Here is a 6,353-nt window from a genome sequence, read left to right on the forward strand (position 1 = left end):
GAAAGAGGAAGAGAAGAGGACCCTGTCATCTGTAGTTGACAGACGTATGGAGAGAAAACACTTGTAGAGGGACCGTGATGATACCATGGTTGCAGCTTGACATTTGAACAAGGTCCAGATATCTAATCAGCCTCATCGCCATGGTGACAGCAATAGTGATGCAAAAAATGGGCTGCACTATAAAACCCTCAAGAGTCGTTCAACCAGAGCCCTTCAATGGACTTTCACACTACACAGACACACTAATAATAGTAAGTAGACATACTCACACACTGCCATCAGTGTGTGAATGGGTGAATTTGTAAAGCGCTTTGTCCAGGTAGGGTAGAAAAGTCCTATACAAGTGCAGTCCATTTACCATATTCATTACAACAAGCCTTCACCAGAGACCAGCCATCCTTTCAATAGAAATCACATTCTGTTGTCACATTAGTGTCAAAGCATAGAGTATATATATATATATATTTATAATACACAGATTATTATATCAAATAAATACTGGTAGCTACTACTGGCAACTTTATTTTTTTAATCTCAGTATGATGTTTTGCTAAAAAGGTACAATTAAAGTGATAATAATCAATATTTTTTATATTATCAACAATTATCCTGTGTCAAAGAGGTCACTGGCACTGAAACCCACAGCATCTCAGCTCCACACAACTGAACAGCATCTTTCACTCTTCATTATGTATGAATTCATACAGTCAGCTGGAATAAGCTCCAGCCCCCTCTTGACCTTGTTCAGGAATAAGCGGTATAGATAATGGATGGATGGAAGAATTCACACATATACAGTATGTACTGTATATGAATGTCTTACTAATTGTTCTCTTTGGATGGATTGCTGTCACAACTCAATGCAAGTCAAGCCTGAGTATAGATCATTTCTTTGTTAACTCTAATGTCTGCACATCATTTGTTAGAGTGGTTCCTGTTGTTATGGCTGAACGATTCGCTGGGTGCAACAGTTTCTGTGTGTAGATCAATTCAACTTGTTTAATCACTTGCATAAGATTGCATTAGTAACATTTCGCTAGTTGAAACAAAATCCCCTAGCTGACTCTCCAGTGTGTTATGTTGTCATTTCCTGCCACAGTTAAATGTTCTGTGTTCACGGCTGTGGTCTGGACAACATTGTTTTGAGTCTCTCTTCCAAACAATCCTCTGCAGACTTTGGTTTCATAATAAATGCATTTCGCACCATTCAGCCTGAGAGACTCTCTACTGAAACAAACATCAAAGCACGGTGTCTGTTCATAGCTCATTCAGCTAATATAACAGTTACATAAACAGCTCGACCAGACAGAGTTTGACAATATCATTTTGATGTTCATTAGAAGAATGCAAAACAGTCAGTTAATTGGTTTGACTGCTATATTAGCATCAGATTGCTATTATGAATCAGCTCTTGCTTTGGTCACTAATGGCACTCACCACAGAGAGTACAATTAACAAGATGTGTGTATCTGAGCGTCTGCGTGTGTGCACGGATTCCTATCGTACAGTAAGCACAATAGAGCTGGTGTGTGTGTGCATGGGCTTGCTTTCATGCCAGCTCAATTAAATAAGTGGAGTACTTGCTGCTGAAATGCAAAAGTCTGAGCCAGCCTGTTCTGACATCTGATTTCCTGTTGTCCTATATTAAAGCCTTGCCTTTAACATTATATATAACCAACAGAGAGATGCAAAAAGTAAATAAATAAATCTAAGCACCAGTAACTGCAAAATTAAGGATTTTTCATAATGTGGATCATGAAATTGTGGTTGAGTAGTAGGTGGTCACCATGCAAGGAATTTGCATTCAAATTATGTTTACTTACTGGTTTAGTCTTGGAAGAAGTACAAGATTCTTTATTAATTCTGTTTTGCTCAAGAGTCAGTAAACAGCTCCAGGCCATTCAGTGAAACGGTAATGGCAGTTTGTTTTATGTTGCCTTCAACTTGTACAGATTTTTAATACAAGTTCTGTCTACCATCAAAAGCAAAACCCTGGGATGGCCTCTGTGTTTTCCAAAGATGAACTCCTTTGGTGTTTTTCATATATATTTTTTAGAAATGTTATTTTTAGAGATTTGGGTTCCTGTGAAAAGTGTGATTTTTTTGCAAGGGGGAAAATTTTTCTATGGATATAAGCAGGAGATATAAATACACTAAGGATGAATGGAATAAATGGAGTATAACTACTTGTATGGGTAACAGTGACAGTTCAGGGTTGTACTACTGCTTGCTGCTCTTCATCCTTCTCCTTAAAGGTTGGGTTGGAGATTTCTTCCAAAAGCACTTTATTACATTTCTTGAATTTCTCTTTTTATCCCAATGGCAATGAATACAAAGGCACTAAATCCATCATCTGTGGCAACAGCAAGGCTGAAAAAGCCTGACCACTGGTGTCACTTTTGAACAATGGCAACAACAGAGAACAAAAGGGGCTGAAAAGTGGCACCATGGTGGCTGTATTTCTGTTGGACAGGTAATTATCAGTTTTGTTTTATTTGGGGGGCATGTTATTTTCCTGAAATCAGTAGTAGTCAGGCTGTGCATGTTGCAGTGTGTGTTGTGTTTTGGAGGAGTGGAAGTCAGAATGAAAGGGTGTGGTTTCTTCAGTTGTCTACTTTGAAAATTGGGCTTCCTCTTGCTGGTTTTTCCAGGATTGCCAATTCTACCTTTAAGCTATTTACCAGATGTTATGGGTAGTCATTAATGATGCAAAGTATCCATTTGGAAGGAGAGGAGGAGAGGCAGTCGGTTCATGCAATAAAAATTTAAACGAGGACGGAGCTATGAATGAAATGGACAATCAGAATCGAGAGGGTTGAGAGCAAAGATTAGAGCAGGAAACGATCAATAAAAGTAACACATTTAAAATAAAGATTCTACCAATTCAACTGACACAAATTCATGAAGTCAATAACTGTAACAGCTTAACTCCTATCCAATAATGGATGTTATTAAAACTCTGTTGCCATATTTGTCCTTTTCTGTACGTGCCTGACACATTCTTAGCTTGTGATTCAGGTATTTCAAAGAGTTACCAAAAGGCAGAATAGAATGTTAATTTGTACAGGCAATTGTCATAATTTAGACACAGTCCCATCAGTCTTATGTGTTGAATGTTGCTGAATGTAAGCAGAGAGTGAAGCTGGCAGAGAGAGAAAGACCAGCTCATTAATGCAAAGCATTTATACAAAGGTGCCTCTGCACATGCACGTGGGTGGAGGCTGACCCAACAGACTGAACAGCAGGAGTTTTTTTTTTTTTTACTTTGTTCTTATCACTGCTGCTAGACTTGACACAGACCCACAAGGTGACTGGGCCACCAGAAGAACACTCCCATCAGTCAAGATGCTCAGTCCATCACACAATGTGAAAAAAGGAGTAAATATTGTATGATTGTAAAGTGCAAGTGCTCGAGATGACTGGAAGGTACTAGCAAATTTATGGGACTATTTTGACATCATTTTGCATACCTGATGACATAATATAGTGATCCAATAGTGATTATAACAGGGGAAATGTACTGTGGATTAAACTATATGCTAAAGTATATTCAAGAATTCCAATTTGATCAACAATACAGTACTTTAGTTGCATTTGAATTTTTTATTCCCCTGAAACAGCACACAGTATTACTTGATGTATATTTTATTGTGTATTACCGTGACAAATTGATTTTGTGAAGTCACTACTGTGAAATAAAAAGGTTTCTCAGGCACCAAATCAAATTCTGCTTAAAGCCCCCTTTCGGCCTTGGGCAGCACAGTTTTCATTATCATTTATCAGATGGGACATGTGTGGTAAGGGTTCACCAAATTACAGCTTCTCGTACGCTTGGAAGCGTCGACACTGCCACCAACAGGTCTTGATATAGAAGCATTTTTCTTCATTCGCTGTAAATACTCTGTTCTAAACTGACACATCATGTGATTTTTCTCCTGGATATTTTATTTTTATCCTGTCTCTCTTTGCTGGTAAAGGAAGAAGACCAAACTAAGGACTGAGAAGAATCAGTTAATAAAATAACACCGCACAAAAATATGCATAAAATAGAGACACAATTAAAAAAAAGGACCAGAAAGGAAAGTAAAAACAATCTACAGCAGAAATGGCTTTTTGCATCATGATCTGCATAATAATGGCATCTCACCACAAATCATTTATTTGAGTGTTGATTTTAATAGACCCAAATGAAAACTCATATCAGGACTTGTTGACTGGAACAAGGGCAAACTCTCTGTGAACACTGTCATTTCTGTGAAGGACTGAAACTCATAATGGTTTGAATTGTAAGCAATTTCTCTTCTAATGAAATATATCCACACGAGTGCTGATAGAAAAAAGGCAAATCAGTTCTTTGTTATGTTCTTCAGGCACCGCTGTCCCTCTAGGGTTTCCATTCTGATGTACCATTACAGTTTCCATTATCAAACCTCACAGATTTACAATGAGGGTATATTAAAAGTTGTGCTGTTTTGAAAGTGTTTTTAATTTTCAGGCTTCAGCTCGGCCCAAAGACCTCACACAGCTGCTTGTTACCATTATTCTGAAGGGTCTGTTTGGATAATTGTGCCAGTGCTTCAAAGTAGACCAGGGACTACTGAGTATACTGCATTCAGTGCTGGGCAGCCAAAAATCATACAATTACTGCAGCAGATTCTCATTACATCTGCAGGTTAAAAACAAATTACAGGTTTGTTCCCCTTAGTACTGCACTGTAAGTGTGTTGGCTTGGTTGCCAACTGACCAAAGCCAAGGTCAATTTGATCTAGTCCTGTGGCCCCGTGGGTCCAAATCTTCTTTATAGTCTTTATTGTTTTAGCTTATATTGCGTGTGCATGGTGCAATTTCCGAAATCTGTTCAGTTCAATAAACTGACTGAGAAAACCAGGGGCCAAGGTAATATTCCAGCAAAGGAGTTCTGGTCGGTTTCTGGGGATCTAAGAAAAATATAATGAAACTGCCCCTGTTAGTCTGCTGGGTGCACTCAATATAATAAAAACTTTGAGGCAACATGAAGCACAGAGGAGCAGGAGAAGGGAAGGGTCTAGCAGCAGATTTTTACTGTGACTACAGGTTGATCAGGCTATGCCAACTGTTCTCATATGAGACAGAAACGGAGCAACATCGCATCAGTGGTGTAGGCAGAAGGAAAAATAGGAAGAAATCTGGGCAGGTCTGCAAACAATGGATGGGCCTATTTTCCATGATCATCCTGCCATAAAAAAAATCTACAGGCAAACCATCAGAGTGCAGAAATGACAGCTGAGATGTTTAGATCTTAACAACAAAGCCAAGGGAAAACCAACCGGTCTGAACAAACTAAAAGAACATAAAGTGGTTTCACAGTCTGACGTCCTCATACAAGCAGAAAATTCATTAGTTAAAGCAATCACTGTGTAAACACATTATGTTCATTAACACAAAGAGACCAATAATGCAACACCACACTTTCAGTGACGCATCACATTCATTATGAATGCCCACGGGCGTAAAGTAAAATTTTATTACTCACCATGGACAGTTTGGGATGGAGACGCTGGCAGCTACACCCCAAGGCGCAGACCGAGTGGATTGGAGTTGAATATGGAGAGGACTTCACCATAATCCAGTGCATCTGCCAGATCAGGCAAAGACAAGTTGTTCAGACGTGTTTTAATCCTGTTTGTTGTAGAAAATCGCTGTTTTACCTTAATTTACCATAAATAAATCCTCACTTCCTCCAACTGTGGTGTCTTATCTTAACATGGAAATTTGCTTTGACATCTACAGTATTTATCTAACCCAGTAGGCTACCTGCCACATTTTGTTTTGTATTGCTTTGGTTTTTAAAGTTCACTGCAAAATGTGAATAATGGCAAACTCCTCCACTTTTTCAGAAACTTAGCAGGAAGCACACAGTGCAAACAAACTTGCCAAAGGTCAACTACCTATATTGATATTCAGCCTTTTACTTGGCCATAGTATAACAGAGATATCTTGTTTTTGATTAGGTAGGCTTGTGGTCATGTGACCAGGCCTGGGCCTGCCCAGGACACCTGACAATGTGCCTGCAGAGCCTCACTGCTCAGGTTAGGCTGATGATGACATCATAGGTTTAATTAATACAACTGAGCAATCAGCTGCCTCTCTCGAGGAGTAAAGTTCCAGATCCCAAGCTGTGCGTGGAGCTGAGCCCGACTATATCTAGCCGGTACCTCTCAACCTCCTGCACAAGCTCGGGCTCCTTCCCCACTAGCAAGGTGACATTCCATGTCCCCAGGGCTAGTCTCCGTGTCCAGAGATCGGGTCGTCGGGGCCCCTGCCTTTGACTGCTGCCCAATCCACTGTGCACTGGCCCCTTACGGATCCTCCTG

The 6,353-nt window shown here is 39.7% G+C and overlaps 1 long non-coding RNA gene across 1 annotated transcript in view; it reads right to left on the reverse strand.

Annotated features, from left to right (window-relative positions):
* The window catches only part of LOC109965650 (uncharacterized), a 27,656-nt gene that overhangs the window by 19,580 nt on the left and 1,723 nt on the right, over window positions 1-6,353 (reverse strand). The window contains exon 2 of the long non-coding RNA XR_002275671.1: window positions 5,513-5,614. This is a non-coding gene — a long non-coding RNA (uncharacterized LOC109965650). The remainder of the gene's footprint in view (window positions 1-5,512; window positions 5,615-6,353) is intronic.

Source organism: Monopterus albus, unplaced genomic scaffold (genome assembly GCF_001952655.1).
Source record: "Monopterus albus unplaced genomic scaffold, M_albus_1.0 scaffold102.1, whole genome shotgun sequence".
NCBI lineage: Eukaryota > Metazoa > Chordata > Actinopteri > Synbranchiformes > Synbranchidae > Monopterus > Monopterus albus.